Source organism: Hippoglossus hippoglossus, chromosome 10 (genome assembly GCF_009819705.1).
Source record: "Hippoglossus hippoglossus isolate fHipHip1 chromosome 10, fHipHip1.pri, whole genome shotgun sequence".
NCBI classification, from domain to species: domain Eukaryota; kingdom Metazoa; phylum Chordata; class Actinopteri; order Pleuronectiformes; family Pleuronectidae; genus Hippoglossus; species Hippoglossus hippoglossus.
In genome coordinates this window covers 19,367,990-19,387,592 of record NC_047160.1, presented here as the reverse complement: position 1 = coordinate 19,387,592, position 19,603 = coordinate 19,367,990, and the positions used below count along the sequence as shown (strand labels likewise).

At 41.1% G+C, this 19,603-nt stretch overlaps 1 protein-coding gene across 7 annotated transcripts in view; it reads left to right on the top strand.

Annotated features, from left to right (window-relative positions):
* The window catches only part of diaph2 (diaphanous-related formin 2), a 337,820-nt gene that overhangs the window by 297,712 nt on the left and 20,505 nt on the right, over nt 1-19,603 (top strand). The gene's annotated exons all lie outside the window — the stretch shown is intronic.

Genomic DNA, 19,603 nt, shown 5'->3' with positions numbered 1-19,603 from the left:
TCAAAACTAAATTTGGCAGTTATAACTTATGGAGAATCTTGATTTCCATGATACTAGAAACATATACACCCATAAATCTACTTGCATTTTTCACGAGGAGATGATCGTATAGCTTGCATTTATTTGTATTCTAGCCCTTTATAAGCTCTTGGCTCATGCATTCATAGCACACAACACACAAAGAAAAGCATCCATTTGAAATGCTTGCCAATACAGAGGTAAAGGTCTCATACATAATTACCACTAATGAATTTATCTTGTGAATAGGGTCACATGAAAATTGCAGCAGCAGAGAAGGTAAACTCTTGAGTGGAGAAACTGTAAAGAACACTGTACTGCTGAGTGACATGATTTAAATTTTACATTGAATACCTTTACAATCCAACACAGTATTGTGCACTATTATTGAAGTGGCCCTTCGTGTTGGCATCTTGATCCTCAATCTTGTAACAGTAATACAATCCTAATGGTGTCCATGTAACTTATAGGAAATACTTTTTACTCAGCACATTCCCTGCCTTGTAGAGCAGCTACAGTTGTCATCTAAGTGTCCTGCTTTTCATATGAGTCTGTGCCGTCACTGCATGATACCACCTGCAGTCTCGTGTGCTGCTGGATATTTCTGTAGAGCGTCTTTCTTCTGGCACTCACCATGTCTTTGTTTATTATGTTGCCTTTATGTTTGGCAAATGTCAAACTGACATGCGACAGCACCTTGACGGATTGTTGCCTTTAACGCAGATGTCTTTAATCAAAACAAATTGCTTGTCACTCTCAACAGAATTTGTCTTTCTTGCTGTAATATGTTGAATCTGTTATGGATGCATGTTTGGGTACCTGATGCTGTGATCTTCTATGTCAAGGATAAGTGTGTATTCATCTTATTGGTACATTATTTTGCTGTAGCTATAATAAAGCACCTGCATCTACAGTCAGTATCACTGGGTTGCTATGGGGATAGATCAGCACTGCTATGTTCATTTTCTTTTAAACATAAAGGTAGATTTTTTATAGCACCTGGTCATGTGGTCCTCATGAGTCCTTGAGAGGACGTCACCCTACAACACATTAGTTAGCGGTTTAGTGGATTTAGCGTCAGGATACGCAAGAAAGGAGGGTTGTCACATTTGAGGGAAGCTTTGTCACAGAGCCTCACCGAGGAAGTCAAAACACTACACACTCCGCTTGGAATTTTCTGAATGGAATCTTATGAGTGGAGAGTGTCCAATGTGTTGGGTGGGATGAGAGTCTGCACCTTTACACCTGAGGCCATGTTGCTGATGAGTTTCATGTTGTACCTTCAGCAGTGATATGTTATTGGATCACTGGATAATGAAATACTGTCTCTGTTTGTGAATATGCTTGATATGCAATCAAATATCCTTTATCTCTGTGACCTATTTTCCTTTTCCCGTGACACTACCAAGATGACAGGGGTCCTTATGGTGGCTCTTTCTCCTGCACGGCACCGTGCATCAGACTCAGCACACTTTTTCCCCCATAGTGCACATCACTGCTATGCTACCGGAACATATTATGCACTGACAGTTTTCTGTTTATTGATATGGAACTCAGTACTGTAGTTTGAAAAACAGCTGCATGGATTTTCTATTCTGAAGTGATGAGAGAGGAAAATCCTTTTGACATGCCGGCTCCATGGATTTTTTTTTCCTAAATGGAATCTGGAAATGAGTTCAGATGCTATAGAGCATAGGGGGAATTTGTCTCGTCTCATGAAAGGAGGACAAACAGAAATCTTTACACACAGTTTGAGAGGATTTTTTTAAAAGCTAGCCCACACTCTGTAAAGAGAAACAATTAAGTTCCCCAGTGATGGATGATTTGGTAACAAAAAGCATCTCAGTCACTGAAATATGTCTTTGGCTTTTTAAATCTTTGTGCATGATTGGATGCCAGTCAGAATCCAAACAATGATGATTTCATTTTTGGGTAAGTGTGACCATATTAATGGTTATTTTCCTTCAATTTGCACATATTTGCATTTTTTCAGACAGAATTTCAGCTCCTTTACGGCTTTACTATATCACACAGTGGGCCAAATCTATTCACTCCTGCTTGTCATGTCTGTTGTAATCTCATGCTTTAAAGCTTGATTAACCTCCTGTCACCCTCAAATGAGCAGCGTGTACCAGACAGAGTCTCTGCAGCTCGCACCAGAATCTTTGCTTACGTCAGACGAGTTCATTTGGAACCAGCATGTCGTTCTTTGTCATCCTTCAAATCAAACTACACTCCAGCAGACTACCTCAAGTGTCAGGCTGAACACAATTCTAGATGCCGCCAGTTACAATTACACCCACTTCCAGGAGCATTTCCTATTTCCTATTCTCCACTTTGTGTAAGACGGAGGCCACACTCGTGTGTTATGCAATTACACCAGCCAGTCCTAATTCAACACGCAGAAACCTGATGGATGGATGGTTCTGTTGGAAGTTCAGACTCATCTCAGGAAGATAAAAGTATTTTGTGAGGTTGAATCCGCTTGGTTTAACAATGTATATTACTGTGGGGGGGGGGGGGGGTTCACAGACATTTCAAGATATGAGCTAGCTGCTCCTTTTGTATCTCCTATTCCCTTTTTGGTGAGACAGTTACCTTGGTATCTGGCAGGAGATTGGTGGGTAGAGAGCATGAGCCTCTCATACATTCTGGCTCATCGATTTTCGGTCAGGGATGAAAGCCACAGACTCAGTAGGTCTTTCATACTGGGGGGCATCCCAAAAGACACATCAATCAGTTTTCAAAGAGAACCAAGCCAATCTTATTTATTTACTGCCTTTTCAACGTCATTACAATCCCAAATCAGTGCCTCTCTTCTTCCCTGCTCTCCTGCTTCACCTTCACAGGTCAGTCCATCAAAAAGTTCTATCCTCTGTTCTATATAGTAAGTCTCTTAAGGACTTATTTGACATTGAACAGGGAGGGATCATCTTATGCCCATTAAAGACTAGAGATGCAGTGATATAAGTCTTGTCAGGGTGACGGAATTTCTGCCCACTGTCTAATCCCCCGAAGCCGAGCGGTTAATTCATCTGGTAAGGCCAAAGAGTGGGGCCCCTGTAAGTTTAATGAAGATGAAATTACCTATTTTCTCTCATGAAAATTTAAAGGAAGGAAGGGGATGGATTTAGGGAATTGCCTTTAAAGAAGATGCTGGTGAAGACAAAGAACTTAACCCGTATCCTCTTACATCCTCCAGCCTCATTTGTGACATAAATGATCTTTTAATATTTATATGTATGTCTTTGTTTGTAATCCACATCACCCTGATGTACACAGCCTGGCAGCTATTTTCTCATCATTCCCCTTATCTGAGGGAAAATAACCCCTTTGTTTCTGAAATTACATCAGAGGAAGTGATAGTGATCGTAATTCCCCCAGCAATTAATTTGTACCCATCGCTTTATCTCTCGCTTGTTGTCTCTCACCCTCTCCAGCAGTTGTTCCTATACTGTTTCACACATACACACACACACTTGTGTCACATATCTGATAGGGACTGTTGCTTTAGGGTGTGTCTGGGTTGTGGGCTAAAGCCCTTTGCCTCCACAAGCCCCTGGCTTTCACTTCAGGGTGTTGATAGATGTTATTCATTGGGGCCGCCCTAGGGGCGATCGTACAGGAAGTGGAGCTAACATGATTTGGGGCGAAGAGGCCCAGAGGGTGTCGGTGACTCTTGCTATAGCTTGGATGGCTTAGTAGATGTGAGATATCAATAGAGCAGGTGAGAGAAGGGCTCTGTAGAGACATGCTGCTGGAAATCTATCACCTGCTTCACAAAGATAAGGTTATTTATCAACAACCAAAGGGAAAGGTAGATGGGAAGGAACTGATGCATGCGACGTCCTAGACCATAGACAAAGCCATTGTCCCTCCCATTGACCCACGGGGTCCTTCTGTGGACCTGATCATTTGTCATCCTCAGCAGAAAAGCCATTATGTAGATATAGATGAAGATTTTATGAACCGTTTGACTACCCTTGCCGTGTAACTAATTCCTTGCTTGACTCTGTCAAGAGAGGACAAAAGTAAGTGAAGTGTAACATGGAACCAGTTTGAGGGGATAAATCAAGTTTTAATAAAAAGGCAGCTTCTCTGAGTGGACACTAGAGGTCCCTCTCCTGTGACCCTACTGCCAAGTACCTCTAAATCCTTTGCTATTTAAACTGAAGCTATCTACCCGGGCTCAGGGTATCAACAGGGGGCTGTCTGCTAGGCTCTTTGATGCAATTATGCCCTTTTACACTTCCCTGTCTGAGGAGATTTACCATGCAGAGCCATGCTTTCTATGGTAATGCTCGCTTTTTATTTCCCCTTTTTGAAGAAGTAAGGTCTTTGACCTCGTGCTGTAATGGACTTGGAGCTCTCAACACCTATGTTGTCAATATTGTCTTATATTGGTTCAGGGCCTCCTTGATGTAAAAAGTACTCAGCCCTCCTGCCTAGACGACCATCAACGAACAATAGCAGAGCAAAAATGTCTACTAACTTATCATATTCAATAATATCCGAGAGCGTTTGCAGTGAGCTGTTTTTTTTTTCTTGCTCACTCTCCAAACAATATTGCCTTTCAAGTAAGTGGGCAGTTATGAAAGGTCACCCTAAGTGTAAATTGTCAATACTGGATCAATTTTGGAGGGCAAATATGCTTTGGAGGCCCCATAATGGAAGGTTTTATCTTATTTTTACCCAGGGCACATTCACACAATAAGATTGATATCGTTCATTGTTTGATGAATTCCTAATAGACCTATAAACTTGCAGAGCTTAAAGCCAAAGGAATGCCTGTGAAAGCCAAATACAGGGCAGGCAGTCGGACCCACCCACTAGCTGAAAAATGGCCCTCATATAACTCCAATGGAAGCTCGCCCAAGCCATCATGCTTAGTGTTGAAGGATGGGCAACTTGCATCGGTTGAATTAAACCCTATTTATCGCTCATTAGGCATCTAGCAGGGCCAACTGATGATCAGCTAGAGAACAAATAATGTGCGGTGGAATAGGATACCATCCTGTATGGTTATGTGATCCACTGACAATAAGAAGAAGAGCCACAGTCAAATGCTTCTTCTCCTGCTGTCATACTCTTATTGCCACACTTTTTTTTTCTTCCTCAATATAATGTGGCTATGATTAAAGTATAAGATTTAATGCCCGGGATGATGTTTGCATTTGAAGTGTCAGACACTATCTACAATCTGTCAGCCACAATGAGCTGGAATTAATATTTTACTTTCCTATTAGGGAGGCTTGATATATGTAATAGAGAGGTATAGGAAAGGAACGGCAGACCAGGCGATGAGTGATAACGGTAATTCTCATAAATACAGATAAAGGGAGAATGTGTCAAAGATAGTTTAATGTTCCATTCAATGTGACATATCAGTAGAGGTGCTGGGAACGAGGATATTAAAGAAATTACAGCATGTGTGATGCTGTGGGTTGAAGTAGCTGCATCTCAAACATTACTTTCCTGACTGTTTTCACAAGTTAGTCGTGTTACAAGGTGAATTAAACTTATTTAATCAGCGGTGTTATTTAAGTCATGCCTTCCTTGGTGCTAGAACGTTTTTTAATAACAATTTTATTATTGTAATATGTTAATTTTTTATGTAAGATGTTTTTCATATTTAGATGAATGAATGAAAATGAATTAATTAACAATGCTTCTGAGACGACTCCCAGTGAAAGTGACACTAACTGTAACATTTCACAGTTTTACCTGTGATCGAAACAGTTTTAAAGACCTGAAAAGGGAAAACTTCTTGTAGTTCCTCAATTAAAAACTCGTAAAAGGTTAATTATTTCTGAAACCATGTTGCAGTTGTGTGCACACCTTTGCATTAATACCACAGGAAATAATGCTTACAGTATTGAAAACACAATTGAATTTATTATTTATACTTTTATTGAACTGAATCAGCATCTATTAGTTCAGCAACTGACGGATGAAGACACTGAAAGGCCACATTTCTTTATTGTGTCTATTAAAAAGTGAATCATGTTTGTCATGAGAGCAGTCTCCTCACCACGATACATGCTATATGAAAAAGGGAATCAGCTGATCGGTCATTTCACTTTTAAAAGACAAAATTATTTATAATACGAAGGTTATTTGCAGAAAGACCGAGGACAATGAGTTTAGAAAGTAGTCAAAGCTTTTAACCCAATTTACGTCATGGAGGACGGGAAGAAATGGAAGTTGTGATCTCATGTGGAAAGAGGTGCATTCATGAGGGAGAGGGGGTGGAGGAGAGAGAGAGCCATCGGTTTCAGTGTAATGGAGGGAGGAGGTTTATTGTGCAGTGATGGACGGATGTATCGACACTGATAGCGTTAAAGAGTTAGAGAGGCCACCAGAGACAGAGAGGGTTAAATGAAGGTAAAAAGCTGAAAACCACAGTGATGCCACATGTACTCTCATTCTCACACACACACACACACACACACGCGCGCGCGCGCACACGTACTTGTTGTGTAATTAGCAAGAATGCTTCCTACACTCAGGCACTCCCCCTCCAGTCAAGCATGATTGTGCTTGACATGGTCCCATCACTAATGCTTACTGATGCCCATTTGCGAGGCTCTTCACATTTATTTATTTATCTGTTTATTTGCATCAAGTTTATTTATTGATGGGCCTCAAGGATATGATGGCAGATCTCCATTTGCTGATAGGGAAGTCAGAAATGGAAGGCTATGAGGGCGTGCGTCTTTACACGCGAATGAACAAAAGACAGCGGGAGGATAGAGTTCACCTTTTTTTTATTTAGATCCCAGCTGTTGAAATAGCTTTTCCTTTCTGGTAATGGAAAAGTGATATGGCCCATTTAGTTACTTTGTGCTAATCCCAAAGGTTTATCCGCCTTTTTCTTCCCTTTTATCTCTTTGTCTTTCTTCATTCACTCCTTTGACTTCTACTTGGTTAAAGTCTGATAGAAGGATTTGAGTGGGGTCAAATTATTCCCTTGCCTGTATGAGTCTTTCAAAGCTTTTCTTTGCAGAACTCTCAGCCACAACAGTACGCTGCTGCTGCTGCAGTTGACCACCAGATACCTGTGTGGGGGTTTTTGATACACGGTGTCTTTAATTCACACAAACTTGATTTTAAAAGAAAATTGTTATTTTTTCTAAAGTTTTTAGATACCCTCTTGTCTTTCGTTAAGGCTTTACATATTTTGTGTCTGTAGCTTTTAATAAGATGTCCCCTTGCCTGTGATTGTTACACGGGATGATGCAATTAGAGCATAATGAGTGTAAGGGTAATTGTTGTTACAGCAATGCTTAATTACCCACAAGTGTACAATTTGAGATCATTAGCTTTGGAAGTCAATTTCTCTGGCCAGAGGTCTGCCAGAGGACCTATTGGGCCACTTTGGAGAGGTGCGAAGAATGCCAAGTTGAGAATTGCTTAAAGATGATTACTTTGACATCCTAAACTCGAGGTGCCAATCCTGAAATTTCTAGAAATCCTCTGCCCTAATCCACAATTTGTACCAGATATTTAAAGGGTAAATAAGGTAAATCTTTGGCCAGTGATGGCACAATATAGATGGAGATTTTGCAGTGATAATGGCCGAAATATGGGGACTAAACAGAGCTTTGAATCTTCTTAAAATAGTGTATGGGAAAGAAAAATGTTCAATTTGTGTAAGATTACTAGGAATGCATAAAAGAGATAGAGAAACAAATACTGCTTTCACCTGTGCACCTTTTTATCTGATATTAATTGTGTCCATCTACCAGGTGGAGAGGAGAAAATAAACCAGTTACAACTCTTAACACATTTTACCACATGCTCACAGTGGTGTGAGGAACTTCCAAGCTCCCTCTGCAGCAGTAGATAATTGGCATCTGTGCTCCTGGAGACAGGGATCGTACCCAACTGCAACTTTTGAGTTTACTTGAATTTGTCCAAAACAGTTACAACTGTGCAACGAAGGACAGGGGAAATAAACAAGAAGGCAGCACACAAGCTTGGTATTCATGAATTCCATAAATTACAATGTTACTCCCCTAGGAGATAACTAATATGTCAAGTTTAAAAATAGACGGTTTGTCACAGTATAAACCAGGTGCCTGCAGTGGATGAGGATTAAGTTGGTAAAGGGTAGAGATCGATGATTTTGTGTGTGTGTGTGTGTGTGTGTGTGTGTGTGTGTGTGTGTGTGTGTGTGTGTGTGTGTGTGTGTGTGTGTGTGTGTGTGTGTGTGTGTGTGTGTGTGTGTGTGTGTGAGAGAGAGAGAGAGAGCTGATGTGTGTGGATGCGAATAAATATCTGACCTAACCATAATAGTAACAATCATAATAATAATAATTATAATAATTATAACTTTATGTAACACTTTTTTAATGTGAAGAGTACTAATAAAACACATTAAAAGCAAAGATAATATAACGTGAGAAATAAAACTTATCACATTATAAACATCAAAACTGAATTAAAATGTCATTGAATTAAATCACTGAAAACCAGTTTTAAACACATTGGTTTTATACAGTACTTTGAGATAGAGATAGTTTTCTCCTCTGATCTCTTCAGGCTGCATGCAGGTCATTCTTAATTCTAGGGGCTTCTTTTTACTTTAGGAGAAAGTAAAAAGAAAAGAGGATTTGTTTTAGGGCACCCAAACCTATTGTTGCTGATCTAGAGTCAGCGACTCCAATTCAAAAGTGCCTGACTATCAGGGAAGGACCTGAACCATTGCAGAGCAGTGCCACTGATACCGACCCAGTTCCCAAGCCCATCCAGGAAAATGCATTTATGGGCAGAACCAGCGGACAACAATACCCTGTTTATGAAGTTAAGGCACTTTCTGAACTTTTTTTTCCAAAAAAAGAATTTGTCCAAAATATAATTTCAATGGATAAAAGCAGGCATTTTATCCACAATAATCTTTTCAAAACCCTTTGCTGAAAATGGGAGCTTAGAAAATAGGTCTCAATTTGTTCAGATCAGAAGAATCAAGAGATGTTTTTGGTTGAATGAGAGCAGATTTTAAGAGCCAGGAATGGACCCTGTCGACAGAGAGCCGTTTAAAATTTGCAAAATAGAGAGAGACACTTTATTAAAAACATCCTTATTAAATTTTACAGGGAGAATATCTAGAGGGGTCGATGGTTACATTATCAAATCAGACAGGGAGGATGGGGAAATTGGGTTGAATGAGCAGAGGGAAACTGAACAGGGCTTACCAACCGAAATTGGAGATTCGGGAGGGGGGGGGGAGCAACCTGTAATGACCGAGACCTTCTGGGAAAGAAGAAGAAAAAACCCGTCGCATTCCTCAGGATTGTATCTAATATTTGTCCTGGGAGGCGATGAGGAATCAATGGGGGCTCATTCACCAATGTAAAAAGAAAACTCTGCGTCAAATTTATGTTGCGTTCTCAAACTGCAGAATTGTTTGCATCTGTGTTCTTATATTGATGAATGCCATGTGTTCGTAAGTTGAAAGCTTGTGCCAGTTATTCATGAAAGGGCATGAGACTGCAGTGCCGTGTGCACACACAGAAATCACAGAAACCGAAGAGAACATTTTAGAAGCCAGAATTGATTGGAGGAAAATCTAAAGAAAGCTCCATAACTGGACTCAAACCGCAAAAAAAAAATGTTTTATTTTGTAGTGTCAGCAGTGGACAAAAAATACCACAAAAACGATACATGGCATACAGTTACATGTTCAGTGAAAGCTGTATCAGGAGAAAGTCGCATATTTGAAGTTAAAAATTATATATATATATATATATAGTCAAACACAGAAAAGAGAGGGGAAAAGAAAAGCAAGGTGCACAGATTTATCTGAGCTGAAATATACAATGTTTATATATATATATATACACAGTTTTCTCAAGGTTTAGGGATTTTTTGCATATACAAAACTCTTATTTAGCTGCTATCTCAAAGGTTATTTTGTATTATAATAGATAACAAAGGGATCTTATTATCTAAGATTATATGTGAAAGCCTTTTTGGAGGTTGTGGGACAGCACTTTACTCCACCTCTGCAGAATGACCCATATTTCTAATACGTGTTTCTCTGTGTTTGTGTGTGGTTGTAGTGTATCTTAACTGACCAGGGTTTAACGTGACGTATATAAGCTGAAGTTACGGCAGAAGGACGAGGGCCTGAGAAGTAGCTCGACGGTACGAGGGTCATGCATTAGTACAAAGCCAGTGGAGGTTGCTGAGATTGTAACATCTCCTCCCTGAAGCCATTGCCAGCTAAGTAAAGGATGAGGCTGCACACTGCATTACCTCAACTATTTTTTTACTCTTCCACTCTAGATGAGTTTCTTCCAGTGGCTCAGGTCACTGTTGCCCTGGGGCAGATTATGGCAGATGGGAGCTGTGATGTTCCTTAAGATTTCCGACAAGTGAGGGAGGAAACGTTGGTCCGGGAGTGTGTCTACACATTTGATCTTTTTTGTGTCTGTGTGCTGTTTATTTGTTGGAATGTTTACTGGAGCTTAGCGTTGCCTGGCAGGCCAGAGGTTGACCTGATTTCTGTGTCAGAGCATGACTCATACAGGTTGGATTTTTAAGATCACAGCGAGGCCGGTATGAAACTGCAGCCATCTTATCTGTGAAGACTCCAGCTGAAGCTCTACTGAATATACATGCATACCCATATGTACAACACACACACACTCTATTTCGAAATAACTATATATAGCACACCATCATTGTAAATATTCAACCAGCATACATTATGATTAGTGAGAGAGCATGTAAAATCATTTATGGTCTGCATTATTAAAGTCTCATGGTACTCTGGGACTTTCTTCCCTTCTGATGCCGCCATTCCTATGCTTACGGTGGTGGCAACATTCTGTCTGAGAAATTGATTCCTCTTTTGCCAGTTGTAAAAGTTTTATGACAGTCAATATGGCTGAAGAAGCAACCCTTTCATTATTTTACTGGATCTGCTGCTCGCTGAATAGATGGTTCCTGCTTATAAACCTTGAATAATTGAACAGGGGAATCAGTCAATGAGCGAGGGAGAGGCACAAGGTCTCGATGGCTACGATGGCCAAGATGACAGCTTGTGAAAGAAAAGCAGACAGCCGACTGATTAGCCGATGTGTTATATTGCTTCATTGCTGTCGCTACACTATTATCCCTCATCTCTCTTTTGCCCTCTTTGTCTCTCTCATCCCCTTCCTGACTTACTCTGACCTTTCTGTACTCTTCTATTACTCCAGATTCCTCCTTATCAACCTCACTTTGCCCCGTATCCCCCCTCTTCAACTCTAATGCCATTTTTCCTTTAAATGCTCTATTTTTCCTCACATCCTGTCTCCATCCATCCCAATGACCCTGTGTCACTCCGGGCAGAATTATGACTCTTGGACGGAACATCAGCTCAGTGGCGCCGTGCTCTGCTCTCTCCGCCCGCATTATCCATTTATGGAGTATCCTCTTTTGTGGTGAGCCATCTTCCTATAGCCCAGTAATGATAGGAGCCTTGGCGACCCTGTGCATTTGCACTGTAATATAAGACATTCTCATTAGTCCGAGGATTGTACTCTCTCTCATGTCCATTACATTAATTGCTGCACATCACTGCCTGCCGTGCCCCTCAGTATTCTGTTACATTGCTGGAATTCTCTGTCCGGCATCTCTGTGGCCCACAGTCAGTTTGCCCATGGAAGGTGAGAAAGGTAATCGAAAAGTGCTACGGCTAGAATTGGATAAGACGTTTTTAGTAAAAAAATTCAAGGAGATAATCTGACCAGTTTGTTTGTATTTTGTTACCTGAGTGGATGCCAATGAATGAAAAATATGTTTTCAGATCAAATAAATTGAAGCCAAGTGCCCTTCCAACCCTCTGCTATCCCTCTGTTGTCAGTCATCTTTCCTCATAATAGGGAAGCAAGCCGCTACCATAATTGCTTTGATGGTCCAGCCTGAACAAATCACTTCTGGGCATAAAGAGAGGCCTTGGAGATGGCAGCCAGAGAGAAAAGGTGCGAATGAATTAAAGCACTTTGCGTTCCTCTGGGGCATGTGGCCCAGATTTCTCTTCAAAGAAAAAATATAAGGAAAGGAGGGAGGAGTGTGGGGGTGGGGTGTGCCTCTTTCGTCCTAGAATAAATGGCAGTAAAAGCAATAATACACATCCAGCCTCCATTATGCCAAAATGGAGAGCTTTTTGAGGCAAGACACAATGGCAGTGACATAGTTAACTGGCAGGTGGAGAAAGGAGGATTTCACTGGAAATAATCTGATTTTGAACGGGGCTCCCATCTATGGGCGAACCTCTGGTCAGGCCTTTTGTGAATGAACAAAAGTTTGGCCCTTTGGAATCAGAGCTTTGAATGTTTCAGTAGTGCTGCATGAATGGGCCATGTGGATGTCCCAAGGCCCTTAGTAGTGACGACTGCAACAGGCGGACATCAGACGGGGCCTTGTGCAGCACTGCTCAGCCTTTGGACCTGACTATGTCAGTGCCAGCTCCTTTTTTTTTCTTCCTTTCCCCATTTTATCTTCTTCAATCTTGAACCAAACAGGAAGGTTTTACTTCTTTGCTTTTATTAGTCACTTGTACTATTTGAATTGTGCTCAGATTGAAGCTGACGATCAGAGTTATCTGCAGATATTGAAAAAATTCACCAGCGAGGACCGACAATAATAGGCCACAACTACTTGACTGCAGTAATCTCTCCGTGTAAAGAAACCGCTGTCTTATATTCTAGACTCATGGGTTGATCCGTAGTACAGCAGAGGTCACAGAGAGTTGGGAATACAGACGATACAAAAACAGATACTGGGACAGTTTAGTGTATCAACACTGTCCACATCTCAAAAAGCTGAGTGATGTTCTTCTGAAATTGCATTTCATTGCCAAGCAGAATCCTTTTAGATGTATGACAAAACATTCAGTTGCCTGTGAATAACATACATGTGAATGATTCCGTTATTTTCATTATTCTATTTTGAATCGGGGGGGGGGGGGGTGATGCATGGTGCCGTTAGCTGGTGGGTGACTGAGCAGAATCTGCTGTTTTCAGTAAAAGTTCAATTATGGCTCCATGCTGCACAGGGTGAGTTGTCATGACTGTGACACAAAAGCAGTGGGGCCATTAGACTAATCCTCCTACATCTCTACAAAACCTCCAGGGGTCACAAGCCCCCGAAGCAAGGCTCCATGGGTGTCTTGATCATCATTCATTCCCAATGGCCTAGCCTTTTTTTCCCATGCAGACAGTCACGCCCCTTGTTAGTTCCACCCTGAACCTTTTGCTTCTCTAAGTCACCCCACCAGCCCCGGCTGCATCCCCCTATTTCTTCCTATCAAGCTGAATCTTTAACCCCCTTATGGAGGCTATTGCTTTTATTTGTGGTTGACAGGCCATTACAATCCTTCACAGCCGCAGGTGCAGCTCTCTTGCAAAGGAGTCTACGGTTCATATGAATACTGACAGTTGATTGCATCAAGTAGATAAAGCTTATAACTTTAAATCAATGAAAGGGAGAACTATTAAACCTGTCAGATATTTGTGTGTCATCTCTAAAAAATATATGCTCAAAAACAAAGATAATGTAAGTGGTATATTTTCCCCCAAAAGAAAGTTTTGACAGAAGTCAACTTCAATGCCTCATTCTCTTCTTTCATGGGTTTCTTTTATGTCGGTCTTGACTATCACTTTCCACATCATCCTATAAGGATGAGCGCTGGTTATAATTGCTTTTCATAAAATCATTTTGCGGCTTTATTGTCGACAAGAGCACAGTTTTCCTTGTCAACTTGAGTTAAGCACATTCATCTTATGCACTCATTTGAAGAGTATTCTTTAACAGAAATGAGGTTGAATGCATCCACACGCAACAAAGACCAACCGTTATCAGTGCCGACTAGCTAATTAAGGAGTCTCTGTGACTTGTTACTTGCCAAGGAGTGTGCAGTGGGTCCACAGCCATGTATCCAGCCATGTGTTTCAGGGAAATGTCTAAGGCATTACTCCTGCCCTCCCTCCATGCATAATTAACCTCCCTTTATTCATAATTCAGATGTGTTCTTCACACATCTTCCAGTGATGTGACATTATTTTGCAGTGGCTAAACAGACGTTGTGACACTCCTAGCGCATGGGCATGTGCGTGTCTGCCTGACACAATTCTCACTGTCGAGGCTCCACCCCAGCCACAAGTGCAAGATGGAAGACAACGCTGTCACCACTTCCTCTCTTTGTTTTAGAACTGCAGGGTGCATATATTAGCTTGACTCTTAAAATGGTTAATATTTTCAGTGTTGTGTAGTATAGTTTCCATATGGTATATATCATAAGGAAGGCATAAGCATGTATGTAGCTTGAATGTAAGGGACACATGATTGCGTGAGGTGATGCAGGAAGGTCGTGAGAGAGAAGAGCAGAGAGTTAGACAGAGAGGGACGGAGAAGTAGAGTCGGCATCTTCCTGCCAAGGCAGCACTCAGTATTGAGACCAGTCCTCAAGGATGTGACATATTTCTCCAGTCTTTGTTGGCTGTTTTAATCAGCTTACATATGTCCTGGATGAAAATTGAATTTGTCTGGAAGACGGGAAGATACTATTGGCTCTACCCCTGGCTCTCGATTGTTTGTGCGAGTGTGTGTGTGTCTGTCTGTGTGTGTGTGCGCGTGCAAGCATTGTCCGCACCAGAGCCAACCAATTCATAACAGCAATGGATTGTGTTTCTCCCATACATCATTGTCAATGCAACTCACCTCTGCAGTGCCAGCTTATTTAATGGCCAAGACCTAAACTCACAGAGCACAAAAGACCCCCACTTGCCTTTTCTGCCCATTTGCCCTCTGGCATTTGGAATTATATGTGTGAAATAGATGATTTGGTGTGTGTGTGTGTGTGTGTGTGTAAGTGGTTTTTGTTTGTTTTTGTTTGATTTTTTTTAGCGAGTTTAAATGAAGGGTTTATAGAAACACTTAAACTGTATTGTTGTTATACACAGTGGAATATATGTTATAGATGACAGTTAACCCATTAAAGCAAAACACCTGTCGTTCAACACGTAACATTTATGTCACCATATGCTGCCTGGCTGTGCTGCTGAGACATCCGAGGCTTGCACCCGTATGTGGAAACATTTCATTAATATGTTCGTCTACTGGGAGTTTTGAACAGCCTGTCTGGCACAGCTAGACTTTTCTCAGAAGAGTTCATCCCCCAGCAGATCACCACTTTATGGATAGCATCTTTTTTTTGTTTATTTGAGCCAGGGAAATCTTTTTTCTGCAGTTATGACTGATCACAGAAAACAATCACACAGTATGTAGAAAATAGTTTAAATAGGGAATTCTTTTTGCCTTTGAACTGCAGAGTGAGTCAAGCATTCTCTGAAAAGCAAAGCAATGATTATTCACCGTCTTCTATGATGCACTCTTGTCCTATCTTTTGTTCCTGGAAGTAGGGCATGTCGGAGGGAGAAACAAAAAAAAAGGACAACCCAAGCTACAGATCAGATACAGACATCATGTGGAAAACTCCTTTCTGTGGGAGTAAAGAAACAGGGTTAACTTTTACCAAAGAATATTTTTTAAATATCCTAAACAACAGCAAATCCAGGTGTGATATACAAGCATCAGAATACTATCTTTGCAATGTCGCCAGTACTGTTGGTTCCACTGTGGTCCCAAATCAACATATCCTCCCTAGTAGGTCACGGCTGCTCTTTGTAGGTCCCTTCATTTGCATGGGGGTGGTGTGTTTTTTTTTTGGGGGGGGGGGGGGGGGGGGGGGGGGAGGTTATAAGGCATTCTTGATTCAGATGCAAATGGGGCAGTTATCAGCAGCCGGGACCTGATGAATAATGGGATGTGCAAAACGCATGGCTCTGCATAAGGAAATGAAAGAGCGCCTCTTTTCTGCTCCACTGATTTCATTATAGACACTATTATTGGCTTAGAATGGCAACATCTATTATCTAGAGTCAGAATGTGACCATTTTTGTAAATTTTTTTTTATTATCATTATTTATTTATTTTGGGACTCGGACAGTCTTTTACTACTGTCAAACCTCATCAAATATTCCTGCCCCAGATAAGGCAACAGGCCCACTGGGGAGAATGGGAGCCTGCAGGCAGTGGTCAGATATAGGAACTGTTAATGTCTGCTAATAGCCTTGAGATGGAGCTCTGACCTGATGAGAGTCACTCATGCCTCCAACTTCATTTTCTTTTTTAAATAAACAGCTTCTCAGTTTCTCTGGAGCTGAACGACGGACATGTTGTGTCTGTTTGGCTACTGAAATCCAGTTGTTCATCTTAGATGTGTAATCAGTTGAGTTAATATGCCTCTTTTATGTTGTTAGCTTGGATGCTGAGAATGTGGTTGGGTTGAATTATATTTCACTAGAGAATTTCTATTTAGGATTTTTTTTGGACTACCTATTTGGTTGAAGACATGTGAACCATATTTGCAAAATACACCATGACATTACACTTATTGTTCAATACGTATATATCCTCTTGAAAGGGCAGTGTTGAACCTGCCGAACTGAAATGCCCCTGAATTAAGGTGACAAAAAAAAGAGTGGATCATTTGGAGTGGAGGATCTAAGAATAGAGGACAGCCTGTGGCAGAGAGAACAGGACGGCAGAAGAATTGGATGTGAATAAGACTCGGTGACAATGTGATAACACTGACGCAGACCACTTGGGATGTGTAATGTGTTGCGTTACCTTAGATATTGCTGGCCTCTGACATTCCAATTGAGTTCTCATACATTTCCTTCACGTCCTCATTTCAGAGGATTTTATGGAGTAACCACACATTAGGTGTGGCTATTAATTGGATGTCGGAGTGTATATTACAGTGTTTGACTTACAGTTTAAAATCTGTACTACTCAGTAGATGAATAAATTAACAATATTCATTTTTCCTGTCTGAGAGATTACATGTCCCTCATATTTTGAATTGAAGTTTTCAGGTAGTTTCTATATGAGCTTCAGGGATGCAACCCAAGTGCTTGTAAGCAAAAATCATCAGAACCTAAAAAGAGAAAATGTTGGTGTAATGCTGCTCAAGCTTCTCAAATTCCCTTTCTGTCAGAGGCTCCTAATCTGCCTTTCTACATTATTTTTGCCAGCTCAGTACCAGCACGTGCCGTTACTATGACGAACCAAATTCTTAATTTTGGCGCTGACCTGGGGATTTCTTCTGATATTGTCTTCAGATAAAAGACAAAAGGCAGATCTCGTCCTGCTATCCTAAATGACTGTCCTGCTCCCCCAAAAGCATGTGATTACAACACACCTCCAGTCTAATCCCTGAATTACCCCATGACGATTGTTATCTGCCTTGTAAAAATCGAGTAAGCTCGCAAGGTGGCAGAGGAACAAAGTGGATAACAATGTCTTTGCCAGCCACAGCACAGGACAGACACTTTTATCTGTGGGCCCGAACATGTTTTGAAGTTAAGTAAATTGGTTCAGCTTTCAGTGAGGCGCTGTGTAGTTGAGGAACCTTAAAAAGGGCTTTACGACGCCTCTTTCCCACTGGGTAGAAACATTCTATTCTTCACAAAAATATGTGGCTTTGGTTAGATTATGTCTGTTTCTATTTCTGTGCTTGGTGTGTTGGGGGCTCAATTCGCCAGGCCCTTCACCTCCCAGAGCTTAGCCTTAATCTGCATTTAACGGAGGCATGGAAAAGACAGAAGTTATTATCTCGACGTTATACACCCAGAAGCCTTTATTTGATTATTTCCTTTAATGTCTTTGACTATTTTCAATACGTCATTTGGATGACAGAGTCATAGGTTAGGTTATTTTTGTTCTTAAGAGGATAAACAAATAATCTGAGAGTATAGGGAGACAGCAGCTAATTTTAGTATCTCAGAATTCCCCATTTAATTGTGTTGTATTCATGTTTTTTATAGTGAAGTTGCAGACATAATTGGTTGTGTTTCTAGGACAAGAGTTTGATGTAAGGGATATAATTCTGGTGAAGGAACAACAGCATCATCGTAGAAAACCCACAACGAAAGAATTCTTGCACCTGTTTAATTAACTGATACGTTTCTATAAATCGAAACAAACAAATCATGCAGCGGTGCATGTTTTATAAAACATTGTCTTGTTCCTCGTGACAGTGGGTCTTTTTTCATCTGCTGCAAAATGCAGCGCTTTTCATGGATTAATTACGCTCCTTGTTGTAGTCTTGTTCTCCTCACTTCCTCTTTTATTTACTGTCATATTCAGGAAACCTTCAGGCCCCCACTCCTCCACATGCACACACACACACACACACACACACACACACACACACAGCATCTCCTCTCCTCCTCTGGTCCTGTATGTAGTCCAAGCGATTGGATGAATAAGTTGTGCCATCCCATATGGTGGGCTGTCCTGCTCGATCTGATCACAGTCGTGAATGAAGGAGCCCATGAGTCACCACCGGTTTGTTCTGCCGCACTTGTCACGCTCTGCTGTCGCATACTTCCCTCTCTCCCTCCGTCCATCCTGCCAGCCAACAGATGCCACGCCTTTTAAACTCCCTCGCCCTGTCTTTCACTGTCTCCCTCTCTCATGCACTTCATAGCTTCAGTCTCTTGTATTCCCCTTCATGCTCGTCCTCTCTTTTCTTCATTCCCTCCTTTTTCTATTCTTCCCCTCTACCTCCCCAGTTGAGGTAAAGTTTGTACCCTGTTCCCTGACAGCCTAAACGTCAGTGTGTTCCCCAGGCTCTGCACTTCCTTCACAGTCAGTGCCAACATCATTGTCATTTATACACATTTAATGCCAGCTCTGTAGGGTAATGGTTAATTTCTCCCACCACACGGCTCTTCATTAAAAGTTGATTCTCTGTCAAAATGGGTCCTAATCAAATTAGCTGCAGCTACTTGGACAACTTTGGTTTACCCACGGCATGCATCCAAGTTCTTTGCTCTCATGGTCATATATTCAATTTGTTTTGTTTATGCATTCTCGTGAAAAGAGCTAGTTTGATTAAAGTTATCATTATCTGGTGAAATAAGCAACAGTCATAGTTTGAAAAGGATGAATTTCGAAAAAGTTTCCATGGAGAAGACATGTCAGACCTCAGACTGTCACTCATCAATTTCAAATAGAGTAGGTTGTATTTAATTAACTGAAGACAAATAAAGTGTTCAAAGGAGATATGTGTGAAAGAACCAGCCTGAATGACACAGAGCTTGATAATGTCATCAGCTTGACTGCTTCCCACAGAACTGAAAAGACAATTTCGTGTTTTCCATGAAAACTCACACTTTTATTTATCAAATGAGTTGCAAAATGAATAGAAAATATAGTCAAGACATTGACAAGGTTAGAAATAATGATTTTTATTTGAAATATTAATTTTGTTCTTCAAACTTTGCTTTTGTCAAAGAATGCTCCATTTGCAGCAATTACAGCATTGCAGACCTTTGGCATTCTAGCTGTTAATTTGTTGAGCTAATCTGTAGAAATTTCACCCCACGCTTCCTGAAGCACCTCCCACAAGTTGGATTGGCTTGATGGGCACTTCTTGCGTACCATACGGTCAAGCTGCTCCCACAACAGCTCAATGGGGTTGAGATCTGGTGACTGCGCTGGCCACTCCATTACAGACAGCATA